We start from the raw sequence: 24,581 nt of genomic DNA, 5'->3' as shown, positions 1-24,581 counted from the left end.
TAAATATTTTTTAAAAAACCACAATGAGATATCACCTCATGCCTAGAATGGCTATTGTCAAAAAGACAAGATGTGACAAGAGGTAACAAGTGTAGAAGAAGGTGTGAAGAAAAGGGAACCCTGGTGCACTGTTAGTAAAAATGAAAATTGGTGCAGCCACTATGGAAAACAGTATGGAGTCTCCACATATGATCCAGCAATTCCACTTTTGGGTATATATCCAAAGGAATTGAAATAAAGATCTTGTAGAGATATCTGCTCTTCCATGTTCATTGCAGCATTATTCACAATAGCCAAGATACAGAAGCATCCTAAGTGTCCATCAATGGATGAACTGATATTTTTTCATCTGATTTTATTTTTATTCCCATATTAAACACGGAGATGGAAAAATGAAGTCTTATATTAAGCAGTGACCCAAAAAAGTTACAATAGAATATTTTTCAGCTATAAGAAAGAAGAAAACCCTGCCATTTTGGCAATTTGTAAATTTATTTATTTTATTTATTTATTTTTGGCTGTGTTGGGTGTTCGTTGCTGGGCGTGGGCCCTCTCTAGTTGCGGCGAGCGGGGGCTAGTCTCCGCCGCGGTGCATGGACTTCTCACTGCGGTGGCCTCTCCCGTTGCGGAGCACAGGCTCCAGGCATGCGGGCCCCAGCAGTTGTGGCCCGCGGGCTCAGTAGCTGTGGCGCATGGGCCCAGCCGCTCCGCGGCATGTGGGATCCTCGCGGACCAGGGCCCGAACCCGTGTCCCCCTCATTGGCAGGCAGCCTCCCAACCACTGCGCCACCAAGGAAGCCCCATTTTGGCAATTTGGATGAACCTTGAATGCACTGTGCTAAGTGAAATAAATCAGACAGAGAGGACAAATACTGGATGGTATCACTTATATGTGGAATCTAAAAAAATCAAACTCAGAGAAACAGAGTGCTTTTAATTACTCCTATTGCGGCATCCTACAAATTATATGTTATGCTTTCATTTTCATTCTCTTCAAAATACTTTCTAATTTTCTGTTTGACTTCTTTTTGATTCATGGGTCATTTAGGAGTGTGTTATTTAGTTTCTAAATATTTGGGGTTTTCCCGAGATCTTTCTCTAATTGATTTCTAATATAATTCCATTTCTTATAAGCAGCATATGGTTGGGCCTTGCTTTTTTATGCAAACTGACAATCTGAGCATTTCCATTTTATGTGATTATTGGTATGGTTATGTTTAAGTCTCTCATCTTGATATTTGTTTTCTATTTGTCCCATTCGTTCTTTGTTCCTTTTTCCTCTTATTCTGCCTTCTTTGGGATTGAATGAGGATTTTTTTTTTTTTATGATTCCATCTTATCTCATTTGTTGCCTTACTAAGTATAACTCTTTGTCATGTTATTTTAGTGCTTGCTTTAGGGTTTATAGTATACATTTTAATGTATCAGGTGATATTATACTAATTCATACATATTATAGGAACCTTACAACAATATACTGCCATATCTTTCCTCCAGCCTTTGTGCTATTGTTGTCATATATTTTACTTCTAAACTTCACAATATATGGTTATTATTTTTGCTTAAGCAGTCAATTATCTTATAATGTGATTTAAAGGATGAAAATGTTTTTTATATTTACCCATACAGTCACTGTTTCTGATGTTCTTCATTCCTTTGAATAAATTCAGTTTCCATCTGGTATCTTTGTCCTTCTGCCTGAAGGACTTCTTTAAATATTTCTTTAGTACAGATCAGTGGTGATAGATTCTTTCAGCTTTTGTTTGTCTGAAAAAAGCTTTATTTTGCCTTCTTTTCTGAAAGGTGTTTTTGTTGAGCAAAGAATTTTAGGTTGACGGATTCCCCCCAATACTTTAAAGCGTTGCTGCATTGTCTTCTATCTTGATTTTTTTCCAATGGGAAATCTGCTGTTGTTCTTTGTCTCGATGTAATGTGTCTTCTTCCCGCTGCTAGCTATTTTTAAGATTTTCTCTTTATCATGGATTTTGAGAAATTTAATTATGATGTGCCTTGGTGTAACTTATTTTTTTGTGTGCTTGGGTTTTATTGAGTTTCTTAGTTCTGTAGGCCTATAATTTTCATCACTTTTAGAAAGCTTTTGGCCATTATTTTTACAGATTTTTTTCCCTGCCAATCCCCTCTATCCCCTCTTCTTCAGAGACTCCAGTGGTGTGTATATTTGACCACTTGAAGTTATCCCACAGTTCACCGATGCTCTCGTCATTTATTTTGTCTTTTTTCTCTGTGTTTTATATGTATATATATTGGATAGTTTCTACTGGTATATCTTCAAATTCATGAATCATTTCTTCTCTAATATCTGAGTAGTTGCTTTAGGGTTTATATTGTATATCTTTAACTTATTACAATCTATCTTCAAGTGATATTATATCACTTCACATACAATACTTTACTTATGTTTCTCTCTTCCTAGCATTTATGTCATTCATTTTATACATCTGTTATAAACTCCACAATACAATGTTATTACTTTTGTTAAGCTGTCAATTGTTTTTTAAAGAAATTTAAATAATAAGAAAAAATCTTATATAATTACCCATGTAGTTACCATTTCTGGTGCCTTAATTCCTTTGTGTAGATCCAGATTTACCTCTGACATCATTTTTTCTTCTGCCTGAAGGATGTCCTTTAACATTTTTTTACAGTGCACGTCTGATGATTATGAAGTCTTTCAGCTTTTGTATGTCTAAAAATATTTATATTTTGCCTTCATTTTTTGAAAGATACTTTTTCATTGGGTGTAGAATTTAAGGTCAACAGTTTCTCCTTTCAGTACTTTAAAGATATTGCTCCATGTCTTCTTGCTTATGTTGTTTCCAATGAGAATTCTGTGGTTCTTATCTCTGTCTCTATGTACATTAATATCCCCCCACCTCCTGCCCCAGCTACCTTTAAGATTTTCTCATCACTGTTTTTTATTTTTTCCTAATATTTTGTGACTTGGTGTAGTTTTCTTCTTCTTCTTCTTCTTTTTTTTTTTTCTTTTTTTTTTTTTTAAAGTTTGGGATTCATTGAGTTCCTTGGATCTTTGGATTTATAGTTTGCAAAACATTAGAAAAAATTTCAGCCATGATTTAGTTAAATGCCTTTTTGACCTTCCATTCTCTTCTCTGCTGTGAAGACTCCATTAATATATATGTTAGGTTGCTTGAAATTGCCCCACTGTTCACTGAGGGTCTTTTTTTTATTCTTTTCTTCTGTCAAATCTAACCTGCCGTTAATACCATCCAGTGAATTTTTCATTTCCTACATCGTAATTTTTATTCTAGAAGTTTGATTTAGGTCTTTTAAAAAATATCAATATATCTCATACTTCTATTTAAGTTTTTGAATATATACAAACAATTTTAATTGTCTTAATATCTTTGTCTGCTTATTCTAACAACTGTCTGTTCTGGATTGGTTTCAATTGATAGATTACTGTCCTTATTGTGAATTATAGTTTCCTGCTTCTTTTCATTACCTGGTGACCTTTGTTTCTGAGACATTGTGGATTTTACATTATTGGGTGCTGGATATATTATTTTTGTTGTTCTGTGAATTTTTTTTTTAACATCTTTATTGGAGTATAATTGCTTTACAATGGTGTGTTAGTTTATACTTTATAAAAAATTGAATCAGCTATACATATACATATATCCCCATATCTCCTCCATCTTGCATCTCCCTCCCACCCTCCCTATCCCACCCCACTAGGTGGTCACAAAGCACTGAGCTGATCTCCCTGTGCTTTGTGGCTGCTTCCCACTACCTATTTTACATTTGGTAGTATACATAAGTCCATGCCACTCTCTCACTTCGTCCCAGCTTACCCTTCCCCCTCCCCGTGTCCTCAAGTCCATTCTCAATGTCTGCGTCTTTATTCCTGCCCTGACCCTAAGTTCTTCATAACCATTTTTTTTTTTTTTTTAGATTCCATATATATGTGTTAGCATACAGTATTTGTTTTTCTCTTTCTGACTTTCTTCACTCTGTATGACAGACTCTAGGTCCATCCACCTCACTACAAATAACTCAATTTCGTTTCTTTTTATGGCTGAGTAATATTCCATTGTATATATGTGCCACATCTTCTTTATCCATCTGTGAATGTTCTTCATGTTTGTCTGGGATGCAGTTACGTTTCTTAGAAGAAGTCTGTTTTTTTAAATTCTTACTTTTACGATCTTGTGGGTCCAGAGTATTGCTTAGTTCAGGGCTAACTATTTCCCCTTACTGAGGCAAGGCCTTCCTGAGTGTTCCACTCAATGTCCTGTGAATTATGAGTTTTTCCAGTCCGGCTGGTGGGAATAGGCACTGTTCCCAGCTCGGTGCCAGTGCCAGGTGCTGTTCTCCAATCCTTTCAGATAGGTTTGTCCCCCTAGCTTTAGGTAGTTTTCTGAGTCCTGTGCTGGTCATTTCTCTGCTGAATACCCAAGGGTGACCCTCTGCAGATCTCTGAGATTCCCTCTCTGTCCTAAGCACTTTAGCCACCTTGATTTCCCTGTGACTCTCAGCTCCCCAACTCAGGGAGACTGCTATTTGCTGCCTGCGTTCCCTCTCCCTGCACTGCAGCCTGGAAACTCTCTCAAGGCAGGAAGCTGGACAGCCACAGGACTCACCTCGTTTGTTTCTTGTCTTGCAGGTTAATGTTTCTTGTTACCTGATGTCCCATTGGAGTCTTTAAACCTGTTGTTTCATACATTGAGTCTTGGTTGGTTGGTTGGTTGGTTTGAGACAGGAGTATAGAATCTAGTCCCTGTTACTCCATCTTGAGTGGAAGCAAATATTCCTTCCTTTATTTTCTTAGTTTGAGATTTTAAATAATCTCCATAAATATCTTGTACATTCTTGAATTATTTCTTTGATAGTTCTCTTCCCTCAGTTTTCTCTGTTCCTTCCTTCTGAAACATATTTTTCTGCTCTCTTCATTGTCTTTGTTTCCAAGTTTTATTTTTTTATCTGTTTATTTGATTTCCAGATTTTGTGTCAGGTGATTGTCAATTAAACTGTCAGGTGATTTCTGGTTTCTCATTCATATTTAAGAGGATATTCATTTAAAACAAAAGTGGAAACTCTTGCCTATTTACACAGTAGTAAATTTTATATTTACACCACAGTTAACTTCACCAAATTATGCACTCACCCTTATATCCCTTATTCCAAATTTCCTCTCTTTATTTATTTATTTTTTGCTAGAATTTTTCCTCCAAGATTGCTCTCGAGAAGGTTTTTTGTTTTTGTTTTTGTTTTTTTTCTGTCTAGTAAAACTCTGTAGACTTTGTGTGCCTGAGGATATCTTTATTTCATCCTCACATTTGAATAGTAATATAGGGAATTCCTTGGTGGTCAAGTGATTAGGACTCTGCCTTTTCACTGCCGTGGCCTGGGTTCAATCCCTGGTCAGAGAGCTAATAGCCCACAAACCGTGCAGCATGGCTGAAAAAAAAAACTTCTGTAAAGTGAGTCTGTGTGTTTGGTTTTTTAAAAATAAATAAATAGTAATATAGCTGGATATAAAATTCTAATTCAAAGCTTTTTTTCTGTAACACTTTCAAAATCAGCATTCCATGATCCCCTCATATCAGTAGTTGCTGTTGACAAGGTTGATGTCTGTCTGGTTCTGGGCTGTCCTTGGATTCTCTGTCTCACATGGAGTGCATCTTTTTTTCTTTTCCAAATATCCTTAATGAAACCAGGAGGCCAGATACCTCTCAAGAGAAGGGTGATGACTGCATGTAATTAAACCCTATCTGCAGCTGGGGCTGAAATTCCCACCATAAGATCTGTGAGGCCAGCCACTGACCACCCTGCATAATCGATTCTGCAACTAAGGGAAACAGCCAACCACAGACTCATGGAAAACTCAAAGTCCTCTATCAGTTTGCTCTCAGAGAACTTATTATCAAGTATAAATTCCCAGTGGCAAGGCCAATGGGGGGTGGGCATGGGGCCATGCCCACTCTGGGTTCCAGGTACATCTGGGATCTATTTAGTTGGAATGAAATGCCTGCCACTGTGTCCCTCTCCAAGGCTTCCACTCAAGACTGCTTGAAGGGATGCTTGGCTTGGGACAGGAGGAATGGGTCTCAGGAGTGAGGTAATATGCTTGTACTGTTTATGGAACACAGTGATGCTGGCAGGAGTCTTTGGGAAAGAAGTGATGGAAGAACACCATGCTGGACAGCGTACGTGTGTGTGTGTGTGGGGGGGTGTGTGGGTGTATACACAAACACATTCTTCAGATGAAAAGATATGTTTCAGTCAAGGTTTCCCTCTTTGAAGTAAACTTGATGAATTTTGCTCATTCTTATTCTTACCAAGCTCAGATAGGTACAATAAATAGGACCTACGGATTTCCATTCTTCATGAGGTCGCCCAGGAAATTCACCACCCTCTGCCATCCCCAGTACACTTACTTGTGTATCCTGCTGGCCAAAGTTCATTCAAAATATGGAGCATACATATGGTTTTAGTTCAGTTTTCCCCATCTGTGGGGAAGCTCTCTGCTGGTTAAGGTATTGGGATTGATTGTCCTAATAGGCAAGGTGTTGTGTAAGGAAGGCTGTGGTAGGCAGGATAATGCCTCCCCCCTCAACCAAAGATGTTCATGCTCTAATCCCTGGAGCCTGTGAATATGTTACATTATGCGGCAAAAGGAACTTTGCAGGTGTGATTAAATATAGGTCTTGAGACAGTGATGTTATTCGGGATTATCTGGGTGGGCCCAACCTAATCACATGAGTCTTTAAAAACAGAGGTCCTTTCAACTGGATCAGAGAGATGAGAGGGAAGAAAAAGGAGAGATTCAATGTGTGAGAAGAACTCAACCTACCATTGCTGATGATGAAGATAGAAGAAGGGGCCCCCAGGTGGAGGAAAGTGGTGGTCTATAGGAGTTGACAACAACCCTCAGCTTACGGCCAGCAAGCAAACAGGGGCCTCAGGTCTACAACTGCAGAATTCTGCCAACAACCCAAATGAGCAGGAAGTGGATTCTTCCCTAGCACTTCCAAAACAGAATGCAACCTGCTGACTCCTTGATTTTTAGCCTAGGAAGATGATGCATATATCAGACTTCTGACTTCCAGAACCATAAGATAATGTATTTGTGTTGTTTTACACCATGAAGTTTGTGATAATTTGTTACAGCAGCAATACAAGGCTACCACAGAGCCTTACACAAATGTCAAAAAACAGTCAACAAATTCAGATGACTGTAAATCCTGTGGGAAGGTGACCTTGATGTACGCAACCTTGGGTATTACTATGTTCCCAGATACTGATCTCAGGGACATATGCCATTGATTATAAAATGCACCCTTACTTTATAGATACTAAAATGTGAAAAAAAAAGTGGTGCCAGGCAGTAACACTGCATCTGTTGTGTGCCTTAGGTTTAATATCGTCTTCTCTTTTTGCTCAGGAAGAAGGTCAAAATCAAGAGCCCAGAGCCATGGCCAGCCTCTCTAGCACAGGTGAAGCTAATAATAAAAGAGTCCCATGAATTAAACTGTAAGTGAAAACAATTGAACAACCCTCCAGCTTACTTAGAATAAAATATCTACCTATGAAGGTGGCCATTTTAAATTTTGTTCCATCTACATATTTTCAGCTTTATATTATGGAAATATTCAAACACGTGCAAAAAATAGAGAGACTAACATAATGAGCATCAATGTACCCATCATCCAGCTTCATCAACAACAATAATCTACTTTCATCTCTTTCTTCACAGCTTGGTTTTTGCATGGGAGTATTTTAAAGCAAATCCCAGCCACCATGTAATTTCACCACCAGAGGAGGATATTAAAGGAATTTTAAAAGAAACTATTCCTTTGACATTATTACACCTAGCAAAATTAATAAGCATTTGAGGTGGACCATTAGGCATGAAGCTATAAGGTGGAATTAGAGGGGAAAGGCTAGGAGTAAAGTGTTCAAGTCTGTATTAGCTTCCTGTTGCTGCTGTAACAAATACTACAACTTTAATGTCTTAATACAAATTCATTACCTTGTCTTGAAGTTTTGGAGGTCAAAAGTCCAAAAATCAGTGTCTGTGGGCTACAGTGAAGGTGTTTGTAAGCCTTCATTCCTTTCTGGAGCTCTGGGGGAGAATCTGTTTCTCTGACTTATCCAGTTCCTAGAGGCTGCCCACTTTCCTTGGCTCATGGCCCCCTTTCCTCCATCTTCAAAGTCAGAAATGTTGCATGGCTCTGACCATTTTTTATTTGGTGGTTACATCTTCCTCTCTGTCTGCCTCTTCTGCTTCTCTCTTCTACTTTTAAGGACCTATAGATTACATTGGGCCCACCAGGATAATCCAGGGTAATCTCCCTATTTTAAGGTCAGCTGGCTGTTAACCTTAGTTTCATCTGCAAACCTAATTCTGCTTTGCCATCTAACCTAACATAGTCACAGGTTCCAGGGATTGGGATGTGGACGTCTTTAGGGGACCATTATTTGGCCTGCCACAAGCTCCCTCCTCAATCAGGTGTATGGTTGGGGACAGCAGCCAGGAGAAGCAAATAATAACAGTATCTGGAAAACCACGAGAGAAAAAATTCAAGTTCTACACAAGAAGCTTCAGGGAAAAGGCTTCCGGTATCCCTAATCATGAGGAAAAGAGATACACAAGATGCAAGGAAAACTGAGAAACTCCTTTGCATGATTTGCTAGCCCTGGCTGTGTGTGTTTGCAGAAGAAGGGTGGTTGTAAGGTCTTTCCTTTCTCTGTCTACACAGGGATTTAGTTGTGATAGGAAAAGTCACTGTAGAACTTTTAAAAATGATAGGAATGTAAACCAATGATGATGATAAGCCTTTGGCCCGTTGGTGAGGTGGCTGCCACTTGCCGCCGATGTGCATTTGTCAGGAAGGCCCAGGGTCCCGGAGAGAAAACAGCGTCAGGATGAGAGGAGGGACCCCAGCATCCCCCTCTGGGAGTCAGCTTACAAACAGGCCACGTTGACTTGGGTGTGAATCACACTGGTCTGAACAAGAACACAAAACCCAAGAAAAAATATTGTTGAATGAGGTGATTTATGACTTCCTTTTATCTCTTCTTTCAGAACATTAAGAAATGTCAGGCTTAGTTTGTTCAGATTTATTACAGGTTGCATGGAAGAGGGAAAAACTAAAAAACAAAACAAGACCAAAAACTTGTTGTTTGGCTCACACCCATCTCTTGGGCGTTGTTTCTAGGCATGAACTGCATTTTTGTAAACCACGGTTTACCTGCAAACCTTCCTTGCAGGAATAGCTGACTGTCAGAAATTGCTGACATGTGCACACTCGCACAGTGATCTACACTGCTGCTTGCTGCTTATTGTTCATTTGTAAAACCTCTTGATTGTGAGGTTAATTTGGAAACCATCTCCAAATACTGTCACTTTGGTGTTTCTCACTCATATTTTCTGTTTTCTAAAATTGTATTATTAATATGGTGCAACTCTCTAGTTTTATTAAACTAGCAGCACTTTGTTCTTTGTATTGGTGTGTGTGTGTGTCTGTACACACCACACACTTTTACTTGTGCATGGGCATAAAGGAAACAACGAACCAAACAAACAAACAAATACTGTTCTACTTCCACACTAAAGTGACTTTTAAAGGCTTGTTGGGTAAGACATTTGAGTGCAGGGCAAGTCAGAGCAAGCAAAACGTTGGAGCAGACTTATAACTGTCTTATCTGAATTTTAGTGTAAAACAAAGCTGTGGCTACCACCACGGTTGTGGATCGTGCTCCTTATATTTATTTGTTCAGCTTCAAAAGAAAGGCTAGTCCCGCCTTTGTCACACGCAGGCCATGTTCAACGAGCCACCAACCCTCCTTGGGGCCGGTGTCAGAGGACAGACACAGGGACCCCAGACACTCGCAGGCTCCTCTCTCAGGCATGTGGGAGGAGGGTCCCTCTTGGAGGCTGCGTGGGCACCTCAGCACTGCCCTCAGCGCTTATTACCCTCAGGACCGATCTTGCCAGGCTTCCCTTCCAACTCTGCCAAGGACGTCTTTGAGACAGAGGCTGATGGAAAGAAAGTGCGTGGGAAGCAGCTCAACTGAGCTTTCACTCCAGGAGTTCCACAGTGTTGGTTGTGCTGTTCGACTTTAGAAGGGGCCTGTCCTCCAGTTTCAAGCACTGCTCAGTACTTGAGTACTTGTGGCTACTCCTGAATCTGGGACTCTAGGGAGGAGGGAGAGCCCCTTGCAGCCAGGAGAGGAACAAAAGGAAGCCCTGTGAGCCGCCTGTGCTGTCATTCATCACAAAAGGCTCCCTCTGTCTCCTATTTTGCCTAAGGGGAAGGGTTGGCAAAATCTGAAAGATCTCTCTCTTTGCTTCAAAAGAAAAAATATAACAAGGGAGGGAGAGAGGGAAGAAGAGAGAGAAGGGATCAGTTCATCTTTTGTTTGGGAAGAACTTTAGGTCTGTAACAACAACAAACACCAATTGTGGCGGGCGGCCTCAGCCCTGAAGAAGGCGATCCAGGCCACATTAGAATCCAGGGAATTTGAAATGGCGGCGTTTGTGGTGCCTTGCAGATTTCCACTGGCAATTTCTTTAAAGCCAAAGAATTATAATTAAAATAGAAATGGATCCAATTATATCTGCCTCCTGTCTGAAAGGATGTAGCTGGTAATGAGAATCACATGTCTAAGCTTCAGCTCCTATTTCCAAGCAAGTTGTCCCATGAGAGAAATTCCTTCTTTTCAGCAAAGCTCAGTAAACCACATTTCTCCCTCCTCTTTGGCTACTGTGGTTTTGCACTGATTTTTAAAAGTCCAAGCAATGGAGCTTCAGTCATAGTAAATGCTTCACTTCTCTCTCCTTTCTGCTCTCTATGAGACACGTCAGGGTGATAAGACATAGCGTTTTGTTTCAAAAACGGAGATCAAGAGAGTAGGAGCTCTTAGTCTTAACCAACCAAGATGCACCCTCTCAGGAATGACGGACTAGGTAGCTCAGGCTGTTGCCACCTGGGATGTTGTCAGGCTGTGAGAAAGTGGCTTGGTTACGGAGGGGAGGGGAGGAGCTTACTAGGTGACCGGGGAGGCCAGTCTTGGGGAGAATTTTACCCACGGGTGAGTGAGGCTCAGAAAACATGGTGGTCATCAGAGTGCCTTGAAAATGGCAGAGCCTGTACTGGGACAGAATGCCATGGTTGCCAGGAATATATAGATTACATAACAGTGTTGTTCTTATCATTGTTACTACAGCGACTCATGACAGATTTGGTATGTGTAGCTCGGATCCATTCGGGCACAGCAGGGTGTCCCAACACTCTTCTCCTAACTGGAAGCTCTAGAAGCAAGAACAGGGGCAGAGTCAGCTGTCCTGGTGCCCAGCTGTTATAGACATCCACGTACAAGTCTTTGGGTAGACATATGTTTTCGTGTACTTAGTAATTATGTGAATATCTTCTTTGGTGAAATATCTCTTAAAACCTTTTGCCCATTTTTAATTTTTATGTATTTATTTTTAACATCTTTATTGGAGTATAATTGTTTTACAATGGTGTGTTAGTTTCTGCTTTATATTGCTCATTTTTTAATTGAGTTTTTTGACTTACTGAATTGTAAGAGTTCCTTATATATTCTAGATAAAAATCTTTTATTAGACATAGATTGAAAATACTTTCTCATAGACTGTGGTTTGTTTTTATTTTCTGAATTGTATCTTTTGAAGAGCAAAAGTTTTAAATTTTGATGGAGTCCAATTTATTAATTATTTCTTTTTGTATCATACTGTGCTTTTTGTACAATAGCATCTAAGAACTCTTTACCTAACCCAAGGTCACAAAGATTTCATAGAACGTTTTCTTGTAGAAGTCTTATAGTTTTTGCTTTTACTTTAAGCCTGTAATTAATTTGGGGAGTTAATTTTTGTATGTGTCATGAAGTAAGGATCTAAGTTCATGTTTCTCCATATGGATATCCAGTTGTCTCAGCAACATTTGTTGAAGACCATTGTTTCTCAACAGAACTGCTGTGGCACCTTTGTTGAAAATCAACTGACTATAAATATAAGGGTTAATTTCTGAACTCTCTGTTCTATTCCAATTATCTATATGTCTATCTTTATGCCAATACTACATTTTCTTGATTACTGTGGATTTGTAGTAAGTTTTGAAATCAGGTAGTGTGAGTCTTTCAAGTTTGTTCTCCTTTTAAAAAATTGTTTTGACTATTCTATGTCCTTTGCATTCTCATATACATTTTAGGATTGGCTTGTCAGTTGCTATAAGAAATTCTGCTGAGATTTAGACAATGATTCTGTTGGTCAATTTGGGGAGAACTGCCATCTTAATAATACTGTTTCTTTCAATCCATGAAGATGGAATATATCTCTATTTATCTCTTTAAATTGTCCTGTATTCTCTTTAAATTCTCTTTTTAGTTTACAAGTCTTGCACTTCTTGAGTTAAATTTACTCCTAAGTATTTTATTCTTTTGGATGCTATTGTGAATGGGATTTTCTTAACTGTGTTTTTGGACTTTTCATTGTGAGTTTGTAGGAAAAATTGATATATTGTATATCGATCTTTTACCCTGAGATTGTCTACATGCCGGTTGTGCTGTCTGTGGATAAAAACAGTTTTTCTTTTCCAATTTGCATATAATACATTTGGTTGATCTTTCTTGTTTCGTTGTACTGGCTAGAACCTTCAGTATTATGCTGAATAGGTGAGAACAGATATCCTTTTGCTTTCAATCTATTTGTGTCTTTGAATTGAAAGCGTGTGTCTTGTAGACCAGCAGTCCCCAACCTTTTTAGCACCAGGGACCGTTTTGTGGAAGACAATTTTTCGACGGACTGGGGCTGAGGAGATGGTTTCGGGATGATTCAAGCACATTACCTTTATTGTGCACTTTATTTCTATTATTATTACATTGTAATATATAATGAAATAATTATACAACTCACCATAATGCAGAATCAGTGGGAGCCCTGAGCTTGTTTTCACTTACCACTCACTGATAGGGTTTTGATATGAGTCTGCAAGCAGTTGATTTATTATGGTCTCTGTGCAGTCAAACCTCTCTGCTAATGATAATCTGTATTTGCAGCCACTCCCCAGCACTAGCATCACTGCCTCAGCTCCACCTCGGATCATCAGGCATTAGATTCTCATAAGGAGCGCACAACCTAGATCCCTCGCATGCGCAGTTCACAGTAGGGTTCGCACTCCTATGAGAATCTAATGCCGCTGATCTGACAGGAGGCGGAGCTCAGGCAGTAATGCGAGCGATGGGGAGCAACTGCAAATACAGATGAAGCTTCACTCACTCGCCCGCCCCTCACTTCCTGCTGTGCGGCCCGGTTCCTAACCTGCCACGGACCCGTACCGGTCCATGGCCCAGGGGTTGGGGAACTCTGTTGTTGTAGACAACATATGGTTGGATTTCATTTTTTTATTCAGTCTAACTATCTCTGACTTTTGACTGGAATATTTATTTTTAATGTAATTATTAATATGGTTGGATTTATATGTGTTATTTTGCTATTTGTTTTCTATATGCCTCATGTCTTTATTCCTTCTTACTCCCTTCTTTTGTGTTAAACAAATAATTTTGTATAGTGTTTTAATTCCTTGGTTGATTTTTTAAAGTATACTTTTGAGTTATTGTCTTAGTGTTTGCTCTAGGAAACGCAATGTGCATTTTAACATATTACAACATATCTCATATTTTAATCTAGTAAAATATAGCAACTTTGTTTCAATATAGTTTCATTTTATTCCTATGTCACTTTTGTGCTGTTAGTGTCATGTATATTACTACAACTATATATGTTATAAATTCCAAAATACATTTGCTTTATATAATCTTACACCATTTAAAGAAATAATAGGAGAAAAATATATATTCATTAAGTCTTTTACAATTAACCACATTTTTACCATTTCTAGTCTCCATTTCTTCTTGTGGATACAAGTTACCAATTGAAGAAAGTTTCTTTCCTCCCAAAGGACTTTTAGTATTTTTTGTAAGGTATGTCTGTTAGCAGCACTTTATCTCAGTCTTTGCCTATCTAAGAATATCTTTATTTCACTTTCACTTTTGAAGGGTAGTTTTGCTGGATATGGAATTCTTGGCTAACAGTTTTTTCTTTCAGCACTTTGAATATGTCATTCCACTGCTTTCTGGCCTGCATTGTTTCCAATGAGATTTAGCCATTATTTGTATTATTGTTCCCTTACATATGATTAGTTTTTCTTTTGCTATTTTCAAGATTTCCTCTTTGTTTTTTGCTTTGAAGAGTTTGATATGACTAAGTGAAGATCTCTTTGTGTTTTTCCTACTTGGGGTTCATTGGTATTTTGGGATCTATGAATTAACGCTTTCATCAAATTTGAGAGGTTTTCAGCCTTTATTTCTTCAATTTTTTTTTCTGCTCTTTTCTTTCTCCTCTTATTCCAGGACTCCCATTTTGCAGTTGGTATGCTTGATGTTGTCCCACAGGTCTCTGAGATTGTTCGCTTTTCTTCAGTCTTTTTTCTCTTTGTTTTTCAGATTGGATAACATTCTGTTGATCCGTCTTCAAATTCAGTGGTTTCTTCTGATGTTTGAAATCTACTGCTGTCCCATATAATAAAGTTTTCATTTTGTTATTGTATTTTTCAACTCTAGAATTTCCATTTTGGCCCTTTTTAAAAAAAATTCTATTTTTTATTGATATTCCTACTTGTTGAGTCATTTTAATAATATTTTCCTGAAATTTCTAAAACATGGTTTCCTTTAGTTTTTTGAAATACTTCAAATAGCTTTGAAGTCTTTGTCTGTTAAATCCAACATCTGCGCCACTCAAAGACAGTTTCCATTGACATTCCCCCCCACCCCAAGTATGTCACACTTTCTTGTTATTTTGCATGACATGTAAATTTTTGTTGAATATTGGATATTATAGATAATATAACAAATCAAGATTCTGTTTTCCTTTTATATTCTGAAATTCTTAGCGGTTACTGATTTTTGTTTGTTTGTAACTTGCCTGGACTTGATCTGCAGAATCAGTCACCCCGAAGTATGCATCTGCTGATGATTCAGCTCAGTGTTTTGTTTTTTTTTCAATTCTTATTTGTATTTTTTCTGTGGGGGCCTGGCTTCTTTGGGGTCATCTCTGTGTTTGCATAGCTTAAGTCACTCAGTGATTGGTCAGAAGTTGTGCTTAAACACCACCCTCTGCTGGTGGATCTGTGTTTGAATTGGGGGATGTATTCAAATTTGGCAGTTTTCAACAGTGCCCTAGCTGTTACTTTAACACCAGGCCCTCTCGGGTCTCCACTGTGCATGCGCACAGGCTCCCAGACAGCCAGGGTTATGTCAAATGCTTACCAAGATCTCAGTGGCTATCTCATTTCCAAGATCCCCCTATTCAATTTCTGGCCAGCCTTATACTGCTCATCCCAACCAGGATTGCAACTTCTGGCTAGGAGATCTGCAGACTTTTCCCATTTGCTGCTGGCTGTGGGTTTCCACTCTTCACTCCAGATCAAGTGAAGGCCAGTCCTATCCTGGATGAACAGGCTGATTGGGCTGGGATGGAGGATGGAGTCAGTCCCAGGCAAGAACGCCACATATCCCCACTGTTTTTACCTGTATCCCCACAGTTTTTCATGATTACATGTTTCTCAATTTGTTGTTTGCCTGTGGTCAATTTCCAGAGCCCTGAAATGATTGTTTTTTTGCAACTATGTCCAGTTTTATGGTTGATTTTAGTGGGGAGGATTTGTTGATCTCTACTGCTTTATAGCTGCAAGTCCAGCCACATACAATGTATTTTTACAGAAATGCATTTTATTATTTTTAAGCATGTTATATTATCATTTTAGCTATAAATGAGTACTAATAAGTAAAGCTAAATTTAGAAAAACGGAATCATTTCTCAGCCTTTTGGCTAAGATCAGATGTAGACTTTGACATTTTATGATCAGAAACAGAAAAACTTTTCAAAAGGCATTTTGAAATAATTCCTAAGTTTTCAAGTCTTGGATTAAAAATTCTATCTGAATAGCAAGAGTCTCATATTTTTACAGCAGGAAATTATTTCAAACTTTTAATTTAGCAACAAGCGTATGAATGAACTGGAGTCTAAATTGAAGAATTCCAAATGTATTCCTGTCTTGGTTGAGGCATAATATAAATATTTTCCTGGTGTCTTGTGGGGGTGGGGCGGTCACGATTTACATACTTGCCACCCTCTTTTAAATGGATTCAGCTATAATGTCTATGGCATCAGGAGAACGTAGAAGTCTGCCTGTAGACCAGGATTGTGGCCATTTCAGGTGCTCAGCCAGACCACCTTCCTTGGGTTCTTTCCAGCTCTCCTCCTTTTCAGCCCATTCCTCTTGCCCCTGCTCTGGATGGGGACATGGGAAGAGGGGCTGCAGTATCTGGAGGACATCCAGCCCTGGTCTCAGAGGCCACATGGTCCCCAGGGGGGGACTGAGACGTTCCAGGACCCTGGAAGCAGGGCAAAGAGTCATCCGTGAGGAGGGTGAGGGGACCTCTGCTCAGGGCTGGATGGCTCCCTACTGCCTACCCAAGCTAGTCCAGGTCCTGGGTCTTCCATGACCTGGCCTGGCCTTATCTACCCCACTGACTGCCCAGCTGGGTGAGGGACAGGGAGAAGACCAGTCATTCAGGCCTGCACGACCATGACTGCACCATTAACAAAAATGCCCTAGCCTTAGGAGCATAAAAATTCTTTTTACTTGAAATCATGCAACAGAAGCACTCAGAGTAAAGCGTATTTTTAAGGGTATTAGTGGGAGTGATTCAGAGTCAGCAGATCCAGGGTGTGGACGTGAGCTCAGAACGGCATCTATGGTGCAAGATCTGCGACTCAGTTCCATGGCTGCCCAGTCCTTTCTAAGCTCTCTTCCTTTCCTGGCATAGCATTGCATTGTGGGTTAAATGTGTGCCCCCAAAAGTTATGTTAAAGTCATAACTCCAAGTACCTCAGAATGTGACCTTATTTGGAAGTAGGGTCATTGTGGAAGTAATTAGTTAGGATGAGGTCATTAAGGTGGGCCCTAGTCCAATATGACTCGAAGACAATGTGAAGACAGACACACAGGGAGAACACCATGTGAAGGCACAGGACACACAGACACACAGAGGGAAGACAGCCACGTGAAGATGGAGGCAGAGTGAAGCTACCATGAGCCAAGGAACACTTGGGGCTATGAGAATCTGGGAGAAGCAAGGGAGGATCCACCCCTAGAGACTTCAGAGAGAACAGGCCCATGCTGACAACTTGATTCCAGACTTCTAGCCTCCAGAACTGTGAGAGAAGAACGTTCTGTTGTTTTAAGCCGCTCAGTTTGGGTACTTCGTTACAGCAGCCCTAGGAAACTGATAAACATGGTATGTGTACTTTGTCAAATTTGCTTCTCTCTGTCTTCACAGTTCCCACCTCTGTTCCCAGCCTGGGACACCAGCCCAGCTGCCAGGTCCTCTTCTGGGCCACGTGGTCATGCCATGTGTGGGTCAATGGCTTTGGGAAGCAGGCTCATTTTATAGACTTGGATTTTTAAAAAGACTGTCTTTTTATTATTCCCACAATTTCTCACACTTACCAGCATCTGGTATGTTACAGAGGAGAGTATCTTTCATGCTCACTGTGAAATCACAGCTGTTTCTTGGGCACTATTGAAGCCAGGCCTAGTTGACAGCCTGCGTAAGAGAATGGCAGGAGTGTGAGGCTGGTATCTGGGATATAGAGTGCTGTCCTTGGGGGAGGCCAAGCAGGGACTGGGCCGAGTGTTGTGATGCTGGGGCATGACTGCATCTCTGGACCCTGTCCCACCTCCCTGGTTCAGGGCCTTCACACAGGCGGCTCCCTCTGCTGGGGACTCTAACCGGGCTCCTAATCCTACTGTATGTCTCAACCTAAGTGTCACCTTCTTACCTAAGGGGGCACTATTGTCCCCCTCCCCATACACATCCTCCCACATTCTTTGCTTGCTTCATAACCTTCATTATGATTTGTCACTATTTTACTTATTTGTCTGCTCACTAGTTTTTTGCCATGGTGAGTATAAGAGCTATGCCAGCTTTATCCCCCACTGCACCCCTGGCACTGGGCACTGGTCCCCAGCACATATCAGGTGCTCAACACCTCCTGTGGAATGCATTCCTACTTGGAAGGAATAGTGACATACATGCAGACACCTGGACACCACCAAGGGCATTTTTGTTTTGACTGTTCTAAACCACTAGGCTCCAGACCTGCCTCCCGCGGACCCTGAGGCTCAATGAGTAAGTTGCAGCTTGAGGTTCCTGTCCTTAGGCAGCCCCTCATCTTTACCTTCATGACCCTCATCCTCAGCTGTGTGATGTGTTCTCTGTGGGTCCCCAGTGTAGACTGGGGTTTGGGGGACTAAGAAGCTCCTGCGCACATTACCAAAGATCTGCGTGCACACATGCCCAGGAGAGTCACAGACAGGGCCTGCCAGGGTTGGGGAGACACCAGGGGTCATCCGGGGTGCCTGCAGCAGCCCCCTCACCATCTCCTTGCTCCTGCCTGGGCCCCTATGGTCTGGCTCCACTCAGCAGCCAGAGAGGTCTGTTACAAGGGAAGTCGGCCCGTATCACTCTGCTGCTCAGAACCATCTGTACCTCCCCTGACCGCCAAGAGCGAAAACCCGGGACCTCACCGTGCCCAGCAGGCCCCAGCTCCCCCTCGGACTCACCTCCTGTGCCTTCCTCCACGCTCACCCTGTCCCTTGGTGCGCCCCCCCCTTGAGCATGCCGCGTGCTCTTCTACAGTAGGGCCTCTGCCGGCAACAGTGTCCACCCAGATAAATGCATCTCTCCAGTCAAGTCTTAGTTCAAATGTCAACTTCTCACTGGGCCCACCCGGACCACCCTATTTTTTAAATTAAACTTTTTATTGTGAGACAACTGTAGATTCACACATAGGTACAAGAAATAATACAGAAAGATCTCCCGTGTCCTTTACACTGTTTACCTGCAATGGTGACATCTTACAAACCTACAACACAATAGCACAACCAGGACGCCGACATCGACACAGTCAAGATACAGAACATTTCCATCCCCACAAGGACCCTCCTACTGTCCCTTTCATAGCCACACACACTCCCCTCCGGTCCCATCCCCTCCAGATCCCCGGCAACCACTCATCTGTCACCATTTCTATAACTTTGTCATTTCAAGAATGTTCTTTAAATGGAATCATATAGTATGTAACCTTTCGGGATTGACTTTTTCACTCGGAATAATCCTCTGGAGACTCCTCCAGGTCGTTGGGGATATCAATGGGTTGTTCCTTTTCGTTGCTGAGTAGTAGTTCCACGGCGAGAAGGTGCCAGTTCATTTGATCACTCACCCAATGAAGGACAGCTGGTTTATTTCCAGTTTGGGACTATTACAAGAAGAGCTGCCATGGAAATTCATGTATAGGTTTTTGTGTGGACACAAGTTTTCATTTCTCTAAGAGAAATGCCTGAGTACAATTGCTAGGTTGCATACTAGTTGCATGTTTAATTTTTAAAGAAACTCTGGCTGTTCTATCCTGATCTATAAAGTCCCTCCCCACACCCTAAAACATCCAACACCTTTTATCCCTGCTTTACTTTTATCTTTTCCTCAGCAGTTCACTTTCTAATGTAGTATATAATGGGCTTATTCGTTTATTAGGTGTATTGCATTTGATCTGTCTTCCCCATCCCCCCCAGTGTCGTGCTGGGCCAGGGCGGGCATAGGGAGCCCCTGTGTAGGCACAGGCCTGAAGTCAGCCCTCTAACCAGCACCCTGCACAGGGAAAAGCTTGCTGACATCTTGAGTGCGCAGAAATGCCAACGTGCCCATGAACCTCCTAATGTGGCTGTGATGGCGTGGCAGACTGTGCACGAATTTCCCAGCTAAAGCAGTCCGCTAGGTTTACAAGCAAATCACACTGAGCTCAAAAAACAAATTAGTGCTATCCCGAAATAAAACTTACTGAGCAGGAAAGCTTGAACTCAGAAACTCTGCTGATTTATGACCTGACCGAGCAGAGCTGCGGTCCACACAGACCCTCGCGCCCCCAGCAGTGCTTCTCGGCATCGCCAGTTCCAGGGGAGGGAGTCTTTTTTGCAAATGAGCAGAAAGGATTCTAGTTAGAAACATTCAGAGAGCCCCAGAGGGAGGAGAAGCAAGACAGGACTGTACTTCATGCTGAAAAGTGAAAACCAAATAAACAAAGCTGCCTGTGATGGCAGCTGGCCAGCTCAGCTGTGTAAGTGAACAGCAAAAACATTCCTCTGCCCTGTGGAGGCCCCTGGAAGAAATCCAGAACCTTGTGTACTTAGCCTGACTGGGGGGTTGTTGTTATTATTATCATTACCGTAAATTCACTTATTTCTTCATACATTGGTTTCTTTCATTTTGAACATTTGCTTGACATTTGTACTGATTAGGTGAATGCCGAAGAAATGATTAAATAATATTGTAAAATAATGCTTTGGCCTGACTCAAAGTGGAAATGTTTATAGTGTTCTCATTAACACCAGATGATGTCAGCCTGACTATTGTGCTGCTTTCTCAAAAACACACAGGGCTGAAAAAAACCTTCACAAACAATCCAAAATGAGTCAAGGCTCTCAAAGACTTTTTCTCCATAAATACCCTCCTGTGCGATTTGGCCTGTGAGGCTGTTGGGAGCGCCGTGGCTCTGAGTGTTGGGAACTCATATGTCTCGTCATCCGAAGTGTCACCTGGAGAGGTGACTCAGGTGTCACTGTGTATCAGTGCTGCCTGTGTCCTCTCTCAGCCTGGCTCTGTGGGATCTGACGTCTCTGTGCTTTGATCCTGTGACTTCTACTCCCCACTTTTCTTCCTAACCCTTTGTTCTCCTCCACTTTATCCTTCCTCTTCTTCCCTTTCCTCCCCCCCCACCCTAGGCTCAACCAACTCAGTTAACCAACTAACTCAACTAAGCCTCAGCCCTGAAGCATCAGTGTCTATAATAGAAATACAGCTGTGGTAAACTGCCATCCTCACCTGGGAACTGCAACTTCCCAGTTGCCCTGGGCAACTGGAAGGAGGTGTCGAGGCCCAGGGCATGGCTTGGGCCAGGGGGAAGTCCTCAGTGTTCCCCTCCAAGCAGACCAGTCTGCCTCTGCCCAAGCCCACTCCATGAAAGTTCCATCTGGCCGCCCTGGGCTTCCTCAGGGCCCCAGAGGGACCATGGGAACCACAGGAGACAATCACTGTGGTCTTCTAACAGTGTCCTGGGGTGAAGAGAGGGTTCTGAGGAAGGAGGCTTTATTGCAGGCTTCAACATGATCTCTAGGGAAGATTAGCAACTTGTGGGAGAAAAGCAAAACCCATTTCCAGGGAGCCTTCAAAGGCTAAACTATAAATGCTCAGTGAGCACTGCAAGCCATGGATGGGAGAACAGGCAGGTGCCTGCCCAGGCCTGCAGCTCTAGGTCAAGGAACCACAGTAGAGACCATTGTCCTCAGAATCAGAGGCCCCAGAGCCTGGATCCCTGGACCAGGCCATACTGGCCAATCTCATGGTGGCTCCTGTATTAGTCTGCTCAGGCTGCCATAACAGAAGCCCATAGTCTGGATGGCTTAAAGAGAAGAAATTTATTTTCTCACAATTCTGGAGGCCAGATGTCCAAGGTCAAAGTCCGACAGGGCCAGTTTCTGTGGGGGCCTCTCTTCTTGGCTTGCAGACAACCTCTTTCTTGCTGTGTCCTCCCATGGCCCTTCCTTGGTGCATGCACACAGAGAGCACTCTCTAGTGTGTCTTTGTAGTGGGACATTAATCCTATGGGATCGGGGCCCCACCCTTCTGACCTCATGTAACCTTAATTACCTTCTGATAGGCCCCATATCTAAATACAGTCACATGGGGGGTTAAGGCTTCAACATATGAATTTGGGGGGACACAATTCAGTCCATAGCAGCTCCCTAGGAACGGGTGTCCCACTCCCCTAACTGGAAGAAGTCCAGGATTCCCCAGCATCAGTTTGGTTCAGGTTTGCTCATGAAGGATGTCTACTGCTCTGGGTGGGGGCTGGGACCCTAAAGGGATCAGCGTGCCCTGAGTGCCCCTGTCCTGGCAGAAGCTCAGCTGACAATGGAGAACATTACGATATATGAGTTCCTTCCAAATTAAGCTAAAGTGCAAACGCAGGAGCTATGTGCTGGCCCTCAGTCTCGAGAGCTGTTCAGGAGGCGGGGTAGGCCATGGTACATCACAGACAGCCCGCTGGCCTGCATGTGAGAAGCCAGGCATCCCCTCCCCACTTCCCTCACCTGTGCAGTGAGGATACATGGTGAATGCTATGCACCCACAGGGCTGTGTGGTGTTTGCACGTGCTCACGTGGGTGGAGCCCTGAGAAGTGGAGAGGGGAGATCTCAGGAGGCAGAGGCAGGAGGAGACTGACCTCCTCACCTTTTCGTGGTGCCATGGGAAGCCGGCCCCTGGGTTGGCTGCCCCAGGTGCCATCTCCCTCTCTGGTACTATGCCTCCCTGGTATCTGTCTCTAAACCTAGACTCTGAGAGAGCCACCATGTGTCTTGTGACAAAAATTAGAGGCCTTCTGCCCTTGCTGCTGTTGAATGAAGAGCAAACCAGAATGTGGCCTGAAAGTGCAAGGCAGCTTGGTGAACCTCGCAGCTGTCATGGACCAGAGGGAGAGCCGCCTGCCTCAAAAAAGAGTTTGAAGTGTGCACACACGTGTGTGTGTGTGTGTGTGTGTGTGCACGCACCCACTGGAGATGAGGGTCATGGCCCTGAGTCCTTCTAACAATTGGCTATGATTCTGAGGGGCTGGAAACATGGCCCAAGCTGAATCTATGATCCAGCATGTTGGGTCCTACTATCCCCAAATCCTGTAGTCCTGGTCTAGAACAAGGCCCCTAATAGACTGGGGGAGCCACGTGGGGGTGACATGCACTGCAGCAGTGTCTGAGCAGCGTGTCGCCAGAGACCAAGGCCCTCCGTGGAAGTACACACACATAGGAGTGTGCATGTTAGGGTGGGGCAGAAGGAGGGTTTGCTTGGTGCTGTAACACTGATCTCCTCTCTCTCCTGTCCTCCTGGGAAGGGATAACCCAAGAAGAAGCTGAAACAGAGACTTGTGACCCTCACTCACGTGGGGTGGGGATGGCAGCCCGGCTTCTCTGCAGCCAGCTCTCCCAGCCATGGGAGTGGACCTCTGCTTCCACCCTTGGCAGGACAGGGGCAAGAGGACTCATGCTCTTGGAAAAGGTCACAATATATATATATATTGTTTTATATTTTATTTTTGGCTGCATTGGGTCTTCGTTGCTGCGCCTGGGCTTTCTCTAGTTGCGGCGAGCAGGGGCTACTCTTTGTTGCGATATGTGGGCTTCTCATTGCGGTGGCTTCTCTTGTTGCGGAGCACAGGCTCTAGGCGGGTGGGCTTCAGCAGTTGTGGCACGTGGGCTCAGTAGTTATGACTGGTGGGCTCTAGAGTGCAGGCTCTGTAGTTGTGGCGAACAGGCTTAGTTGCTCTGCAGCTTGTGGGATCTTTGCAGACCAGGGATCGAACCCGTGACCCCTGCGTTGGCAGGCGGGTTCTTAACCACTGTGCCACCAGGGAAGTCCCAGGTCACACTATTTTAAAAGAAGATAAAAATTACTTAGCTGGAGGCCACAAATAGGTGTCAAGATTCTCCCATATAGTGCTGGCAGCCCTAATTTATGTTATATGAGGTATAGCTAGGCCCTCAGTTACCTGAATTGGTCATGGAATATGCTGTTGTCAACGCGATAATATTTGGAAATGTCCATTTCACCCATGTAACAGGTTTCTATAGAACTTCTGGGCTGTGCTGGACCAGTACAGCACTAGAGATGCATCAGTAAGCAAACCAGACAGAGTCCTGTCCTGTGGAGCTTGCACTTAAGCAGGAGGAAATAGACCATGAGCCACTAACAGAGTAAATCAGTAAATTGCACTGTGTACCAGAGGTCAGATAGGTGTCACAGAAGAAAAAAAGAAAGAAAAAGAGGGATGGGCAGTAACAGGATGGGTGGAGCAGGTTAGAACTGTGGTCAGAGAAGGCCTCACGGGGGAAGTGACATTGAGAAAAGACAGAAGAGCAGGGTGGGCCAAGTAGATATGTGGGGTAAGAGCCTTCCAACCAGAAAGAAGAGCCAGTGCAAAGGCCCTGAGGTAGATAAGATAAGTGAGAGTTCATGGATAAAGTTTTCACGGACCCATAGGCAGAGTGGAGAGAGGTTGGATGCCCACGAGGGTCAGGGTCCTCCTCCATGTCATCTTCAGGAAGTCCCGTCACCTCCCGGTTCTCCGAGCCCCAGGTCTACGCCAGGCCATGAGGCCAGCACTTCATGAAGATAGGCTTTATCACACTGGGCATCCCACTTAGTCTCTGGAGTGGATTCCAGCGCCCTAATTTCAGTCCTGAGCACTCTGCTTCTCAGTGGCTCCTCCTGCCTCTGTCGCTGTGGTGCTCTTCCTTTGTGTCTGCTTTACCCTTCGCTCCTGTTGAGGGTCATGGTTCACACTCTTCCTCTAGTTACACCCTGCTTGGCTGCCTTCAACCCCACCCTAGGAAAGGTCTCCAGA

General features: G+C 42.8%; 1 long non-coding RNA gene across 2 annotated transcripts in view; it reads left to right on the top strand.

The window, feature by feature from the left end:
• Window positions 1-24,581, top strand: part of LOC309610878 — a 63,792-nt gene that overhangs the window by 26,398 nt on the left and 12,813 nt on the right. Inside the window, exons 4-5 of one of the 2 annotated variants that reach the window (XR_014234192.1) lie at window positions 7,427-11,374; window positions 23,073-23,236. The exons of the other annotated variant lie outside the window; for it this stretch is intronic. This is a non-coding gene — a long non-coding RNA (uncharacterized lncRNA). The remainder of the gene's footprint in view (window positions 1-7,426; window positions 11,375-23,072; window positions 23,237-24,581) is intronic. 2 annotated transcript variants of the gene reach the window in all.

This window comes from Balaenoptera borealis, assembly GCF_965194805.1.
Source record: "Balaenoptera borealis genome assembly, chromosome: 14".
Classification (NCBI taxonomy): Eukaryota; Metazoa; Chordata; class Mammalia; order Artiodactyla; family Balaenopteridae; genus Balaenoptera; species Balaenoptera borealis.
This window is presented reverse-complemented; position numbering and strand designations above follow the sequence as displayed.